The sequence below is a fragment of the Castanea sativa genome, chromosome 11 (assembly GCF_040712315.1).
Source record: "Castanea sativa cultivar Marrone di Chiusa Pesio chromosome 11, ASM4071231v1".
In the NCBI taxonomy this organism is placed as follows: domain Eukaryota; kingdom Viridiplantae; phylum Streptophyta; class Magnoliopsida; order Fagales; family Fagaceae; genus Castanea; species Castanea sativa.
In genome coordinates, this window is record NC_134023.1 from 12,882,324 (window position 1) to 12,900,651 (window position 18,328).

An 18,328-nucleotide genomic window follows, 5' to 3' on the forward strand; every position below is an offset into this window, starting at 1 on the left:
TATCAAACTACCTCAAATGATAGATTGCATTGGGCTTAACTCCTTTTGCTGCAACACAACATATAGCCGAATTGTTCAAACCCACGTATACAGAGAAAAAAACTATCTGCTCTCCTAAGTCATGAACTGGCACCAATTCGTGCGTAGAAAAATCCATTTTGAAAATCAAAAAACAAAAAACCAAATTTGGATTTTCTGCCAAACTCATCTTCACAATATATAGCAGCTCATTATCAGAGTCAACAAGATAATCTTTTGTCAAGTAATCTCGAGATGATTTAAGAAAGTTGTTTCTGGTAACTTCTATAAACTGAAGATCTGTTCCTACGATCTGAGCACTAAACAATGCATATCTAGGAGGATGGCATCCAACTTAGTCAGAAAATAAATACTCCCTCCAAAAATTGTCGCAGCAGCTATTTGAGTCACTCGCTCAGACTCAAACAATTGTTTCTTAAAATCTCTATCTCCAGGCTTGCAATGGAAGAATTCAAATGTCACAATGAAAAATACGTAACAATCATCAGTGGAATCAGCCGACACTGAAGAAAGGAGGCAAATATCAGAAATGTGGTAGTGTTCCATCATCGGAAGTGGCACCACCTCTTTAGTTATCAAAATTCAGCAAAGAAACAAACATGGGCTCATCCTTCAAAACCAGCCATTGGTTTCTAGTAGCACATACGAACTTCTTGTGCATCTCCAGAATACTGCATGTGAAACACTGACTCTCTAGAATATTGCTACTGTATTGGCTGTCTACAATTGGATATCACACATCAACTGGATGGCACATTGACTCTCTATACAGATAGTCAAACCTTTGTTGATGTGTGTCATCCAGTTGTAAACAGTCAGTACAGTAGCAATATTCTTAAGAGTCAGTGTTTCACATGCAGTATTCCAGAGATGCACAAGAAGTTCGTATGTGCTACTAGAAACCAATGGTTGGTTTTGAAGGATGAGTCCATGTTTGTTTCTCTGCTGAATTTGATAACTAAGGAGGTGGTGCCGCTTCCGATGATGGAACACTGCCACATTTTTTATATCTGCCTCCTTTCTTCAGCGCCGGCTGATTCCACTGATGATTGTTACGTATTTTTCGTTGTGACATTTGAATTCTTCCATTGCAAGCCTGGAGATAGAGAATTCAAAGAACAATTGTTTGAGTTTGAGCGAGTGACTCAAATAGCTACTGCGACAATTTTTGGAGGGAGTATTTATTTTCTGACTAAGTTAGATGCCATCTATGCGTTGTTTAATGCTCAGATCATAAGAACAGATCTTCAGTTTATAGAAGTTACAAGAAACGACTTTCTAAAACCATCTCAAGATTACTTGACAGAAGATTATCTTGTTGACTCTAATAATGAGCTACTATATATTGTGAAGATGAGTTTGGCAAAAAATCCAAATTTGGTTTTTCGTTTTTTGATTTTCAGAATGGATTTTTCTACGCACGAATGGGTATTAGTTCATGACTTAGGGGAGTGGACAATTTTTTTCTCTGTATACGTGGGTTTGAACAACTCAGCTATATGTTGTGTTGCAGCAAAAGGAGTTAAGCCCAATGCAATCTATTATTTGAGGTACTTTGATAACTACTTTCACATTTTTGACTTAAAGTCTGGGAGTTTTTTTAAAAACTAATACCTTGTCCCATTGATAAAGAAGATGCAGCATAGCTTGAGTGGGCCACTGCCACCACGCTCCACTGCCCACAGCTACTACCACAACCACCACACACAACCTCAACCCCCAACAACCAAAATCACACACCCTAACAGACTGAAAACCAAATTACAAGCCCAAACCTAAATCACAAAACTAAAATCAAATCATAGAATCAAACACAAATCCAAACTAAAAATCCCTTATTTTCAAACCTTAACAACCAAAACCAAATGAAAAAAAAAAAAAAAAAATATCTCAATTTTCAATTCCCACACTTGCTAATCAAACAGGGAGCCAAAAAATAAAAACCAAGAAGGAAAATAGAAAGAGCTAAAGAGAAGAGAGTTCGGCCTTGAATTGAGAGAGAGAGATTCCCATCATGAAGTTGGTGGTGAGTGGTGGCGTGCTTGTGAAGATTGTCCATGGAGGTTTAGCCTTGGAGGAGAGGAGCTTAAGTTGAAAAATAGAGAGACAAAGTTGTTGGTATAGAGAGAAGTGAAAACTAAGAGAGGAGAGAGAAGAGAGGAGGAAAAAAGATTGAAAAAAAGACGGTGGAATAAAATATTGATTTTTAGTTTAACTTGTTGTTACAGTGAACTGTTATAGATAATAGCTCACTGTAGCTGAGTGCAAAAAATTATAGCATTTGACATATTTGATGTAGTGTGTATTTTGTGTGTTCGTTATTATTAATAGCATTTTAGCATTCTTGATGTGAATACTCTAAGTGTTGTAATTATAAGATCCCAAGATGGTGGAAGGCTATTTAAAATGGTAGCTACTTGCATTTTGTATAACACAGAATTATCGGTGTTAGCCAATTATTTGGCAGAAAGTTCCACTATATTAATATGACCACCTAAATAATCACCTTCATTTATACGTGTACTATTAAATTTATCTGATAATAATTGAACATGCGTGTCAGATTTTGGTCCATATTTAGCTTTTAAGACTTCCACCAATCCCTTAGCAGTTTCTTTATCTTCAAACAGAAGGTACTATATTGTTTTTCATATGGTGTAATATAGAAGCTTTAGCAAGTAAGTCATACACTTCCCACTTATCTTTGGCTTTAATTTCCTCATGGTCATTTTTATCTATTGGTACATGTTTTTTTGTTGACAATGTATATAAAGTCATCTCATGCATTAATAAATATTTTATATGATGCTTCCATGATCGAAAACTAATGCCATTAATAATTTCAATACGATTAGAATCAAATGAGATATATAAAAATAAGTATAATGTGATAACAAAATAGAATTATTAAACACACCAAACTTAGAGTCTGTTTGGGATCCGCTTATTTTGCTGAAATTGAAAACTTATTGCTAAAAGTACTGTAGCAAAATAATCTAAAAGCTAGCTGATTGTTTTTTGGTTGAAAGTACCGTAGCTGAAGCTTAAAGTGCTGAAAGTACTATAGCTAAAGCTGATACTGTACCTTCCAAGTTATGTTCCATTAACCTTTCCTAAATAGACCACCATCATTTAAATAACATAAGTCCAAGTAACTGCCCATTATTACACACTCATAAGCATCTTTTCATTATTGCAATTCATTTAAATAGCCCAAGTAACATTGTGTACATAAGTCTCTGGAGGAAAAATAAACATTGTGAACATAAAAACATGCGACAAATAAGAGTAACAATTTATCAATGAAAAATTTACCTACTATGGAGTTATCCTGCTGATGTGTGAAACTATTTTTGGATGTTGTGAGGACTGTGTAACTGTTTCTACAGAGGTAGAGGAGTTGTTTCTGTAGCTATATCTCTAAATCCAACAATCGAATTCTCTATTTGCAAAAAGGCCCTTCCTAGCTATTATATGGTGGAGAATCTAATGCCCCTGTGATGACTAATGATTTAGCCTCAAGCAAACTGCGATTGAAACATACTTCAAATTATAAATTTTGATAAGTAATTACATGAAATTGTTTGTCTAGTGGGTAGAGCTAATCTCAATAAGCAAAAAAATAAAAATAAAATCCTAAGACTATGGGACACAAATAAGTATAATTAACAATTTAGAATAATAGAATCTTATTTAGCATGTCCATTCCCATCATTGGAACACTAGTGGCCTCCATAAACTGTATACTAAAAGAAAGCGGGGAGACATGTCATAGCCTATCTTTGCAACCAAACCCAAAGTTTCCCAACTCATTTTTTGGTTGATTTGAAGTCAGAGACAGTGAGATCTAGTAGGACAATTGATGTTTAGCTTAAATCACTTCCATTTCCCAAGCCAAACATGTCTTCAACACCACTTGCCACCCTCTTTCTTCGCTCAACAATCATCTCTGAATATGCCTTATAAAAGAGAATGATTCAAAATTACTTTCCTTCATTTCTTCTTTTTGTTTCTGTTTCTCTAAATGCAAATACTAGAACAGCTAATCCAAATTCTATTTCTTTCTAAAATTCCAAAAGGAAACAAACGGTATGTGAACATGTTTTAAAGAATCCTAAGCAGATTTATGTCTATCTATTTCATGGTTCTTGATCATTCCCCCTAAATTCTTAGCAAGGGAATAACATGATTATTGTGAATAACTATTCAACTTAATCTATGGTTTGCATGAAATAATAACAAGGTTATCAACAACAGGCCTTGGAAGGGCTAGCACAACAATTTGACCATCTCCTTGAAAGCCTTAAAGCCCGAACTAAAACATTGAAACTGGACTTTCCCAGGTTTGCAGGGCAAAATCTTTCTACTTGAATATATTCTTTCTTCCGCAAAAAGGTTGTAACATGACCAAAATTACAAACCAAAAAAAAGCAACAAAAATGATACAACTACGTCACAATAGAGTTCAATAGATATATAGTTATGATGGAAAGAGTCAAGCAAAGTTATTAGTTTACATATTGTTCTGTGCAACCTTGGGCAGTGATATAATGTAAGAACAAAACCCAACATCTCTATAGCTATTTCACACCTTTCTAACACTACAGAAAATTCATACAGCACAGACAAGAAAACAAGAGTAAAAGGAGAGACCAAAAATTGTACTAATAAACAGGGACACTTCTTAACAAAAGGCTAATAAGTTCCCTAGCCTTGATCATAATATATGAGTCCCTATCTTTCTGACACACAGAGAAGAGAGAATCATGAAATTAATCTTTCAAATGTAAAACAATGAAAAATAGAAACTTCAGGTAGTATTTAGAGAGTGCCCAGTATGAATCAACAAGAGAAATATGATTTCATCATTAAAAGCAAGTACAACATGCAGTCCGTGGTTTTGTGACCTTTTCTAGATGCCTCATTGCCATTGGTTTTCTAGAACCAGGACACAAATGTTTTAAAAGAGAAACACTCATATGTATGCAAACAACTTCCATATACATGTCAAATCGTACATGTAAAGCATCTCGTCATGAATCAGTAAGTTCAGTCATTAGTAAATGTTATTTCAGCAACTAAAATTCAAGAATCCCAGATTTATAATGTCATGAAGCCCTTTCAAGAACCAAAAAATCTTATGGATAATGGTTCATCGTTGCTTCAACAGATGTATCTTATTTCCATAGATAGCTCATAGAGGCATTTTATCAAACAGTTAAGTGCATTTCAATTAGAGCCACTTGAACCGTAAAAAACATAAAATCTCCGAAAATATCTTTATAAAACTAAATCAACTCAGTTCACCAAACCTCACAATGACTCAAAAAATTGAAACCCACAACAACATTGCTATGCACAGTTTACCGATGGATACATGCCCACATAGAAAAATATGAATGAAACCCACACAATCCAAATACAAACAAAGACAGGAAGACAAACCCACATAATTAAATGAAATACAGAGGAACCCACAGATAAGTCACACAAAAATACAAAACCCACAAACAAACCCATACAATTCCATTGATGTTTTGTTCATGTAAAATTCGGCCACACCCAACAAAAAGGGAAAACACACCGACACATCAAAAAACTCCAAAAATTTAAATACAACTCACATGGGACTGACATCGGCATCTCTCCCTCACAGTGGCAGCATCAGCTTTATGTTTGATATTCTCTCACAGCTAAGAAAATCACTGGTAAGGGTTTGTCCGAATAAAGGAATAAAGTGGTTGTTAGTGGGTTTGTGTATCAAATGCGAAGCATAAATTTGGGCAGTTGGTGGTAGATGTAAAATTTAAGAGCTTGAGGAAGAAGATGGGGCATTGATGAGGAGGTTGGGCTGCCAGAATTGAAGAAGGTAGATCTTCCAAGATATGGCTGAAGAGAAAGCAATTTTTCAAAAAAACTGCATTTTTTCTTTCAGCTATGGGCCCCATGAATAGTGAAAAGGGACCCACAAAAATAACTAAAATGCTGAAAATGCAGCAAACTTTCAGTTATCTAAAAGCATGCTCCGGTCCGTTTGGATAGAACTTATTTTTGAAAATTGAAAACTAAAAATTAAAAATATTGTAATAAAATAATTTTTAAATAATTAAAAAATACTGTTCATACCAAAAGTTACTGTTTATTGGCCTAAAATTACTGTTCATGACCAATAAACAATAACAAACACGCGTAAAAAAAAATAAAAAAAAAAAAGACGTGGACGCACGTTTGTGCTATCCAAACGCCTAAATTAAGTAGAATAAAAATACTTATATTGGCTTTGAAAAATATAAACACACCAAACTGGAAAATAAAATTAAAATGTATAATAAAACACACTTTTGTATATATATATATAAGCACACTATTTAAACGAAACTATAAAACTATTACATATTGATGTGGGATGAAAACACTCAAACCACCCAACCCGTCCATGGACGGATATCACCTCGGCAGCCGTCCAGAAGTTATCCTCAGGACGAGGGTAACGAACAAGGACGTCCAGAGGGTGAGCGAAGTTACATCCCTCGTCCGTGGGGTGCGCACAGCCTACCCTGAGAAGACTCGTCCACATGAAGATCCATGGACTAGGATTTTACATTTGGAATCGGCAGGTGCACACGACGAAGGAAATTCAGGACGAGGGTACCATACTTGGGAGAATCTCCGAATAAAATGTGACAATCCCTTATCCCACGCATAACGGTCATGTATCCGTTGTGAAATAGAAATGTAACTCCTGGACGGTTATGGCAGTTACGTTTCAGCCTCGAATCCAGGAGAGGTTCCCATTTCAATAACCGTCTATGATGGCACTATATAAAGACTGATTCAGACAAGGAAAAGATATGTTCAGTTTTCACTCCAAAAAAGTTGGAACTCAAATAACTTAGAGGAAAAAACTAACTTTGCCATCGGAGGATTTTTGGCCGGCAGCCCCGGTCGCCTTTGATACGCTTTTCTTTCTTTTTCAGGCCGTAGAAAGAACCAGTAGTCCTTTCAAGTCCGAAGCATCCAGCCTACTGATTTTCTTGGCATCATCACATATAACAACACTTGTAGTCATTCATGTGTGATGTATCCCTTCTTATATGCTCTTCTTGGGTTTTGACACGAATATCTTTTAAATGATTTTACGTATCTTCTCTTGTATTGTTGGGAATTCAAATTGCATCTTTGTCTTAAGGACCTGAATATAACTCTCCTCTCTCAAATTTGCTAAAAAATCCTTTTTCTTTTGTAATGAGGATTAGAAATACCTTTGACTTGTTTACACTTTGAATTCTGGTTGTTTCAGGCTTGAAAATGAGGATAAGCTTTTCTTCTATTGCTGTTAGTGCGAAAATTATTTTCCAATTTAAGTGAATCAGTAAATTTTTGTTTCAAGTCTAGAGACTCAAGACTTATGTCACAAATTGGACTCTGAGTTTTGGGGCTTGTATTTGAACTCATATCATGACTTGAAGAACTCCAATTCTTAATTGCCTCGCGTAGTGGGCTTGGAAGTTTTACTGGAGGCCTAACACTTTTCCTTGCTGTATGTTTAATACGTGGGCCCATTTTATGTGAATATATTAATGGTGTACTATATTGCTTTGTGTCTTGGACTTTGGGAGAGTCTTTGATTAAATAAGTACACAAAGTTGTATTTGTGGTTGGCTAAAGGAGTCAACGTTGCATATTGAAGCAAGATAAAATCACACAAAGATCTGTTTAGATCCAAATTGGAAGAATGCAAAGGGGTGTCTTCTCCTTCAAGCACTGAAACAATTTCACTTTGAAGCGGTGCTTGTTGGATTCTCTGCCTGTAGTGACGTTCTTCAAACTGTTATTCTTCTCTGCTTTTATGGTTCTCCAACACAGATTCTTTGGCAGCAACTTCTCCAAAAATTTTAGTTTTATCAACCAAATCCAAAATTTCAAATGTGTCACTATCATATGGGGTTTCTTCAATGTTGAAATAAAGGCGGCGTTTGTTTCGACGGTAAATAACTTTCAGAAAATGTTTTCAGCATTTGCGGGTGCTTGGCAACACCTGAAATTTTGGTCAAACGGAAAATCTAAACCATTGACCGTAAAATAAACCCTCCCCACCCGTAAAACATTTTCCATGTCTATTTTACCTTCAAATAGAGTTTTTCGCTGGAAAACAGAGAAGGAGAGGGAGAGAGCAACGACCCACACCAGAAAATAGAGAGAGAGAGCTAGAGGGAGATCGCCGAATCGGTCAGATCACGCCGATGAAGTCAAGATCACGCCGTCCTCAACCTAAAGGCCCGCCGTCGAGCTCGCGCTGGGCGAGATCGAGGCGCGATCTCGCACCGTCGAGCTCGCGCAGGGCGAGATCGACGCGCGATCTCGCGCCGTCGAGCTCGCGCTGGGCGAGATCGAGGCGCGATCTCGCGCCGTCGAGCTCGCGCAGGGCGAGATCAATGCGCGATCTCGCACCGTCGAGCTCGCGCCGTCGAGCTCGCGCCGTCGAGCTCGCGCCGGCGAGATCGGTGACCCACTGATCTCACTCTTCCTCCTCCCTGTCTCACCTCCCTCTCTTAGTTTGACCGAATGACTTGGCCATGGTGTTTTATTTGATTTTTGTTTGTTTAGAAGTTGATGGATTGTAATGTTCTATTATAAACTTTGTTTGGAATGTGAGAAAATGGTTGAGAAAATGTGAGAAATCAGTAAAAATTTTGCATTTTCAGAATGTTACCAAACACTTGAAAATATTTTCCAAAGTATTTTTTAAAATGCCACCAAACACCTAAAAATATTTTTCTTTCCCGAAAATATTTTCACCTGAAATTATTTTACACTCGGAAAATATTTTACACCCAATCAAACGCAGCCAAAGTTTGTTAGTCTTTTGGGTCAGTCCAAAAATGGGTATGTTCTTGTTCTTAAATTTCCAAACCATCAATCTCAAATTCGTGTGAATTCAATGTTTCTTCTTGTATATTTTCTTGTTTTGTATAAGAATCCTAATATTTTTCTTGAAGAACTAAATTTTCATTATGGTGTGATCACCTATTACTATTATATACTAAGTTACTAACAAGCATCTTACAACATAGATCAATTTATTTCCTCCTAACCCCAGCATATGTTTACAATGAAGGTAACTGAACCTAAACTTTCACACATGCAACACCTTCATCCACCACAACTTGCTTATGGCTAAGCCCATTCAAGGTTGCCATAGTCCAACACAACACATGTTGTACACAATATACATTACTGCTTACAACCTACCAAACTAAGACCATAAAGCCAACATTAACACAAGGCCACAATCAAGCCTTAAAGCCACTGACTTATGTAAGCTATGCACTCACAGGGGCAACAACACCTGCTATTGCCCACAACATGCCTCCTTCTTGCCATGATTTATATGGCTATAATAGGTTCAAGGTGCCACTACATGTTGCCACTGCTATTGCCTCTCAATGTTTTAGCTTCTAACTCATGGTGAGTTATCATAGCAATGTAAAGATTTTTCTTAATCTGTTTAATTTTAATTACCTCCCACGATTCTATCTCTCTCGGTGGTGTGTGGAAATAATGGCTTGGATGGTATGAGTATGAAGGTGTGGGTCTTAGGTGGTAGTAAACAACATGTGTTACTATGGCTTGCGATAGTGCTTGTCTGTAATTAGTTGAGGATGACCATTTTTGTGAGTTTAAAGAAGATTATAGGGTGTGGGTGGCATCTTGTTTGAGGTTTTGATGTTGTTGATAGATTGGATCTGAGATTGTGGCAATTTGAGGTGTTAGGTATTAGGTAGTGAGACTTTCGGTTTCATGATTATTGATTTGTAACACTTCAAATTTGTTGAATTGAATGATCAATATTCAAAATCTTGGACGACCTTAAAAATAATTTTATTATTATTTTTTCAGTTACAATATAATTTCAACTTATGATTAGGGGCCCAAGTGCTTGCAACGGGTGTCACGGCCCAAATCTAAACTTTAAAATTTAGAGCATAACCGGCATATTAATATCAAGTTTACCTCAATACTAAAACAAACCAACTAAATTTGAAGGTTCTTATCAAGAATCGTTTCTTGTATTCCTTTGTATTTCCTTGCATAAAAGCCATAATATACAAAATTGATAAAAACTTTGAAACTTCATTTCATTTCGAACTTTGCAAGATTACAACTTGACTATAATTTAAGATATTCGTGTAAATATTATATAACTAAACGTTTAGCAAAACTTATATTTACAAACCTAACCCTAAGGCATATAACTAGGGTTCAAAACAAACTAAGGTTCTGAAATACAATTGTGCTTAAAATGATCAAGTACATTTTGATTCCTCCTATACAACCAAAGAGTCAAACTACTATACCAAAAAAAAAAAAACTATACATTCTAACAAACAAAAATCACAGATTCCTTGCCGCATCTAATACTCTCGCTGTTTCCAGGAAATAACTTATGCACTGAAATATAATAGGGTGAGCTGCGAAACCCATTAAGGTTTTAAGCTCCATGAGAATTTAATAAGAATAAATGTAAATCAAATATTTTATGGATATACCAACTTTGATAAATAGTCTTCATACTATTCATTCTATTCTTAAAAATAACTTATGAACTTTCAGATGAAAATACATCATTTTCCTTTCACATAATAATAAAATGACATAATAAGGAACTTAAACATAATTCAGTAAACTTATCTTTAAATAGACTATAAAATATTTTATCATAAACTTTTCATCTGACTTATTACATATTCAACATACCTTTCTTATCATCATACTTTTCTTATAAATTCCAAATTGCTTAATAGCTCATTCATAATACATATTAGTCAGATCAATTGTAAGTCTATCACAACTTTGGGAGGCTTCCAGCACATTGTGTCAGGCATTCAGCATTCCCCACAATGCTAAGAAATCCTAGGATCATATTAGAAAGTACCACACCTCTTTTGGTGTGATCATATCATCAACCATGGGGGTCGATTGGCATCTTCCACAACTTGGTCGTTCCCAATGAGGGCGGGTATAGCAGAATCCTCCCCACGTATAATGGCCAATCAAAATTTCCATGAAAATGCAAGTAATAGAACCCCTACTGGCTGATAGGGATGGCAATTTCTGCCCAACCTGTGGGTACCTGACCCGACCATAATGGGTTGGGTTTTACCTGGCCCGATAAAGAATAGGGTCGAGTTTGGGTTTAAAAAAAAAAAAAACCCAAATCGAGTCCGAGTTTTTATAAAAACCAGCCCCAATCCGGACCCGGACCCAGACTCGACCCGATTATTTCCTAATTACTAGAATACTACTGTGTGTGTGTGTGTGTGTGTGTGTGTATCTATACAACCTAACACCTCACTCTTCACTCTTCAGCTCACTCAACCGCCTCTCATCTCCAAACTCTTCTCACTTACTCTTAATCTCATTCTCAATCGGACTTAGTTTCACACTTTCACTTCACCAAACTCTTCTCTCACACTCTCACTCACTCTCAATCTCACTCTCAATCATTCTCCGCCAAACTGTTGCCCTTGCTTTGTCAATGTCAGTGCCATTGACCATAAACTATAAACAGGTAACTTCCTCCCATTTCTTATTTCATTTTGCTTCCTTTCATGATTCTTGTTGATTAATTGTGGAATGTTTTGAGATTTTGATAATGGGAACAAAACCCAGTGGAGTGAGGGTGTGGGTGTGTCGATGGCTGAGGATCGACGGGTGGCCAGCAACCTTACTTCCTTTATCTTCGCTAAATATGTGAGGTTAGGTCAGTGGATGCTGATGGTGGTGGGTGTTTGGCATTATTAGGGTCACGGTATTATTTTTTTGTCTTACTCTGTTTACTTAGCCCGATAAAGAATAGGGTCAAGTTTGAGTTTAAAAAAAAACCGAACCAGGTTTGAGTTGGGTTCGGGTTTTTATAAAAACCCAACCTGAACCTGGACCTAGACCCAACCTGGTTATTTCCTAATTACTAAAATACCACTATATATATATATATATATATATATATATATATATATATATATATATATATATATATAAACCCTAACACCTCACTCTTCACTCTTCAGTTCACTCAGCCGCCTCTCATCTCCAAACTCTTCTCTCTTCTCTCTTACTCTCACTCACTCTCAATTGGACTCAGTTTCACACTTTCACTTCACCAAACTCTTCTCTCACACTCTCACTCTCAATCATTCTCCGTCGGACCGCCGCCCTTGCTCTGTCAGTGTCATCTCCGTTGACCGTAAACTATAAACATGTAACTTCCTCCCATTTCTTATTTCGTTTTGCTTCCTTTCACGATTCTTGTTGATTCATTGTGGAACGTTTTGAGATATTTGTTTACCACCTGACCATGATTGGAAGTTAGCCAAAGATATTTGTGGGATGTTGAAGTTGTTTTATAGTGTGACTGAATTTTTCTCTGGTCGTAAGTACCCCACAACTAATATGTATTTTACTTTGGTGTGTGAGTTGAAAATAGCATTGAATGAATGGAGTTTGTCTTCAAATGAGATGATAAATAGGATGGCAGAAATCATGCTTGCTAAATTTAATTTTTATTGGGCTAATGTTAATGTTGTTATGACAGTTGCTGCTATCTTGGATCCAAGATATAAGATGAAGTTGTTGGAGTTTTAATGCCCTAACAATTATGGTGATAATTCTGATTTGGAGATTGAAAAAATTAAGAATCTTTGTTATGATTTACTTAATGAGTATGGAGAAGTAGATGAGTCCCTTGTAGATAATGAAGGAAGTTCTCATATGCCTGCAAGTACTTCAAATTATGGCACAATTGAAATGTAGGTTGACTGGGGCAATGTCATCTTTTGATATGTTTGTGAATAATAGTTCAAGTAGTTCAAAGAAACATGGAAGTGCTAGGATAAAATTTGATCATTTCATTGATGAGGGAGTGTTGAAGAGGAGTGAAGACTTTGATATTTTGGCATGGTGGAAAAGTAATGGTTTCAAGTATCCTACTTTACAAAGGATTGCAAGAGATATTTTAGCTATGATTTATTGATTTATGATTAAATGATTATCTTAGCTATGTGATTTATAAATTTATAATTAACAGGTGATTTATGATTAATAGTCTATGATTTGGCATTTGGACCACATTATATGGGCTTGAATCTACATGTTATAGGGCTTGAATCTAGGCAAGAATTAATCTGGGCTTCAAATTTTTTTTTTTTTTTTAGGTTGGGCCACGATTTGAGCTGCGGATTGGGCCCAAATCTAGTTGGCCTAAGTGGGGCGGGTTTGGGCCCCGAAAAAAAAATCCGTTTAATAAACAGACCAGGTTCGAATCGCAAGTCGGGTCTGGCTATGAAAAAACCCGGCCCAAACCTAGCCGGTTGCCATTCCTGTTGGTTCAGTTCAAATCATAACAATGGAATAACCCGAAAACTATATTTTTCTAATAATGATGCTTTTACATAAATACTTCATAACATTGGCATATTTACTTCATTCTTAAATATTATGTTCGCAATATAAATAATAGCATCAATATGCTAAAATTATCATGTATATAAGATTGAAAAACTCATTAACATATATGTTTACTTAAATCATGCTTATATGTAATATCTTTAATTATATTGTTTTGATGCATAATAATTTTTTAAAACAATCCTTATACTTATCAACTACACATGTCACATATCCCTTATCTAAAAACAGAAGACGCGAGAGATTTGTAAAAGGAGCTCAAGTGTCCACATTCTTGTTCTCGTCACCTAAATGAAGGACCAAAACTTATTACTAAAAAAATTTCCTAAACATATAAATTTATACATGAATCACAATCTAACTCTCAAACTCGAGAAAATCTTAATTCCCATCTCAAAAGGTTCACACAGCACAAGATACATTCATCAAACACATTATGTACCAAACCATAGAGAAACCAAGACATACAAAATTTATCTATGATCAAAACATACCAAAAGATGAGCATACTAATTTATAGCTCAAAACATTCACCTTAACTTTAGAATTAAATCCTCAAAGTTAAGTGTATCATTTACTGCTCACTGCTTATTTCAACAGCATATACCTCATTTATAAAATACAAATGGGCTATCTATTCACATCCAATTTTCATGCAATTTTACAAAGCCACTCCTTTGGATGTCTAGTAGATGTCATATCAATTTCAGAGTCAAAGCATAAAACCATGATTTACTAAAAATCATACAAGACAACATACTCAAATTTGTCCTAACAGAATTTCATTCATCTTAGAAATTAAACCATTATTTTTTTATTGATCCAATTGCTATGAGGTCAATTCCATTACAACCATGTGTCTTAAAATTCATAAGAATTACTCCTATCATTCTAATTCACATAATATGATTTAATCTAGATTTTTTATGTTGTAAACACTGAATTTGTCACAGTGACAACTTTAACATATTTTCTCACAAAATCATCAACTAATTGCAATTGGCCTTCATTTCGTGTGGGTGTTTTTACACCTATACTAGACATGTTAGAATACATTAATAGGCATCCAATTGACCATAATATCTTCAATCTTTCAAATTGCTAACACAAAACCACAAGTTTTAGCTTCTATAATCAAATTAGAGAATGAAGAAGGGAAACTAAAGAAAACAATTACACCATCAAAATACCCAAAACAAGATATAGTTTTATTTACTTATCACAAACTTTGAAGCTAAAACTTTAGTGTTAAGCTTTTAATTTCTTCTTAGAGAGAGAGAGATATATATATATATATAGATATATATATATATATATATATATATATATATATGGTTTCGGTGAGAGAAAAGGAGGGCCGCTAGTGTGAGATGGTGCTGTCGATTCTAGAACAAAGAAAGAGGAAAAGATAGAAGAACAAAGAAAGAGTTCTGGTGCAGCAAAGAAGACAAGGGAAAAGAATTTGGGTGGGGCATGTGTCTCGCTAAGGGGGGAAAAGGTTGATGAGTCACCCTTACAAATTTTTAAAATTTACTTACCACCCCCCCCTCATAAGCTTATATTCTAGAAAGGCCCAATGAATAACATAGTTATGCATATACACCCATACCTTATAAAACTTCTTTCCATAACTTTAAAAAAAAAAAAATCTATATCTTTTAAAACATCAAAATATCAAAGCCTAATGCACTTGAATTAATTAAGATAATACTAAGTATATAAATCCATAAATTAATCATGCAATTAGGCTAAGATGTTACAACGGATCTTGAGTCTTATCGTGGGAAGTACGCCTTGGCCTAGGGTGGACCTTGACAGAGGGTGTAAATAAAGTCGCCACCTATATTAGGTCTAAGAACTATATATATAGTGCCCTTGTGGAATGACTAATCTTTTACCAGAGCACATGCTTGGAGTTTAGGTATGAGAATGGGAAGGTCTTAGACACCCAACCCTACCCGACCTGTAGGTCGGCCTCTACTTAGTGCGTTCCAAATCCTAGTCACATCAAATGGTCTTCTAATAAGTTATTCTAAACTCACACATAGACACACACACACTAACATGCATCTAAAGCAATTAACATCACATATTGTCCCCAAAACCTAGCATTCATCTATCATAACATTCAAACATCTATCCAGGGGCAGCAAAATAGTACATACAAATTATCATAGTGCAGTGGCATTTGAAAAAGCAAAATCAAGTATAATCACTTCCAAACTTCAAGATGTTCAACCAAGCATATTCTCACCATTTAAACAACTCGTGTTCAAATAAACAAATGCAGCTATGCATGACTTACCTCACTTGCCTCACTGCATTACACCTATGCATCAATGCATATTTATGTTTTATGCATGTTCATGGCATTCGATCGATCATGAAACCCTAACCATCATTTAATAAATAAACAATACAAAACATGTTAATCCACTAACTCCAAGACTTAAACATGTGAAGCTAGACCAGACAGAGGCATGCGAAAGAAAACAAATAAAAAACAAAGAAAACTGAATCTTGGTCTTTGGGCACGAGTATGCATGCGCATACATAGGGTATGTGTGCATATCCTAGTTTTACGCGGACATGTGCATGGAGCATGCATATGCATACATGCTCAGAAACTCAAACCTAGCAACCAGAACAAGAAAGAATCAAAACAAGAAATCTAACAACCTATCATGCTTCAAATATGAATGTATAATAAACCTAAGTTAACATAAGTAAATAAAACATTTTAAACATGAAAGTAAACAACAAACAAACAAAGAAGTGAAGAGCCAAGGTTTGAACCTTTATCTCAACACAAGAACTTTCTAGAGTTTTGACTTAACCATTCCCCTCAATCAATATAATTAATATCAAAACCAAGAAGGTTAGTAAACTTTTAGAACTCAAAAGCCAAGACCAAAATAAGTCACAACCAAGTAAAACTTGACCGAAGGATGTTTTAATGTTTAAAAACTCCCTCTTTGATTCACTATTTTCTAGTAAATCTTGTATATGTTCCTCCTCCCTTGTAAAAGTGTCTTTTAAAATTTTTGATAGTGGTCGTAGAGGGGTATTGGGTGGCTCCTAGACGATGTGGGATTTACTCTATACAAATTTATGCCCAAAAACTTTCCTTTTATATATTTTGAGACCCTAGATGCGTGTGCATACTTGGGGCATGTGTGCACATGCCCTAAGTATGCGTATGCATACTTTAAGTGTGTGTGCGAACATGCGTGTATGCGTATGTATATTTAGGGTTTTTTCTGTACTTTTATTTTCCAAAAATATTTTTTCAAGTCAATATTTTACAAGATTGGGCCCTAAATCAACTTTTTAGGCCTCATAGTGATGTTGTTATAGAGGAACGAGATTTTGAGTTGTAAGGGGTACAAAATGAGATGTTTACAATGGCATCTATTTTATAATAATTGATCTTTATCATCAGGTTAAAACACCAAATTTTTTTGATAGAGTAGTGCTGTTGTTGTTGCTTAACAACTTGTGACAAAGGACTCAACAAGACTTGGTTAAAAGTTATATTAGAGCTCCAACATGACTTTAAGGTTGTCTACATTGTTGTAGTTGAGTAAAATAAAATAAAATAGGCAAAAAACTCATTTTAGTCCCTACATTTTCACGCGATTCCCACTTTGGTCCCTAACTTTTTTTCCACCGCTTTTAGTCCCTAAAATCAAAAAAATGATCTCGTTTTTGTCTCTACCGTCAGTGCCCTAACGGCAAAGTCCTAGATAGTAGACGGTAGCTGATGTGGCGCTGACGTGGCAATTAAAATATTATTACAAAATATTATTTGGCATTTTTATATGCCACATTAACATTTTAATTTTTTTTAAAAGGCATGTCAGAAAATTTGAACCAAAAAAGAAAATAAATTAAAAAACAAAAATTAAATCTAATTAAAAAACGGTTTAAAACTCATCAAAAAAAAAAAAAACGGTTTAAAAAAAATCTAATTAAAAGATCAAATCAAATTCTCTTCTCCTCTCTCTCTCTCTGAGCTATGGTCTTTCTTTTCCTCTCTTACTGGTGGTGGTGGTGGAGTCATCCCACGATGAGGAGAGGAATGAGTAGCGGCGGACGGATCGAGTTGCAGTCGACGGATGGACCTTAGTCTGTGTTGGAAGGAGCCGATTGGGTTGGAGGTTGGGTCAAGAGAGAGATCGTAGATCTGGGTTTGGATGAGGCGATTGTTGAAGAGTAACGGCAGACGGATCGACTTGCAGTCGACGGATGGACCTTAGTCTGCGTTGGAGGGAGCCGATTGGGTTGGAGGTTGGGTGAAGAGAGAGATCGTAGATCTGGGTTTGGATGAGGCGAGTGTTGAAGAGAGAGATTGTAGATTTGGATGAGGCGATTTTTGAAGAGAGAAACAGAGGTGTTTTTGAAGCATTTCCTGGTTGAAGAGAGCAACGGAGGGCTGTGATTGAGAGACGATGGGCTTGGGTGTGGGTGTTGATGTCGAAACTGTAGAAGATATCTGGTGATGGAGTTAAGGTTGTTGCTGCTGGGAAGGAGGTGGTGGCCAAAAATTTGAGAGATCGGAACTCATGAAAGACTCGATGATCGATGCGTTGTCGTCTTGTTCTGGGTTTTTTTGTTTTTGTTTTTTTCGAGAGGATGTGGATTTTTTTTTGATTTTATGGGTTTTTTGTGTGTTTTGTTTCCCAAGAAAATTTCTGGGTTTATGGGTTTGCTATGAATTGGGTTAGTTACTATGTTTATGGGTTTGTTTCTTGGATTTATTTTTTGTTTTTTTGGATTTGATGGAGATTGGGTTTGGTTGCTGGATTTGGAGTTTGCTAGA

General features: G+C 35.8%; 1 long non-coding RNA gene across 1 annotated transcript; it reads right to left on the reverse strand.

Annotated features, from left to right (window-relative positions):
- Positions 1-3,170: 3,170 nt before the first annotated feature.
- LOC142615023 (uncharacterized) lies at positions 3,171-6,011 on the reverse strand. Its single transcript, XR_012840641.1, has 2 exons — positions 5,664-6,011; positions 3,171-3,566 (listed from the first exon to the last, which is right to left on the reverse strand). It is a non-coding gene; the product is annotated as an uncharacterized LOC142615023 (long non-coding RNA).
- Positions 6,012-18,328: the final 12,317 nt, after the last annotated feature.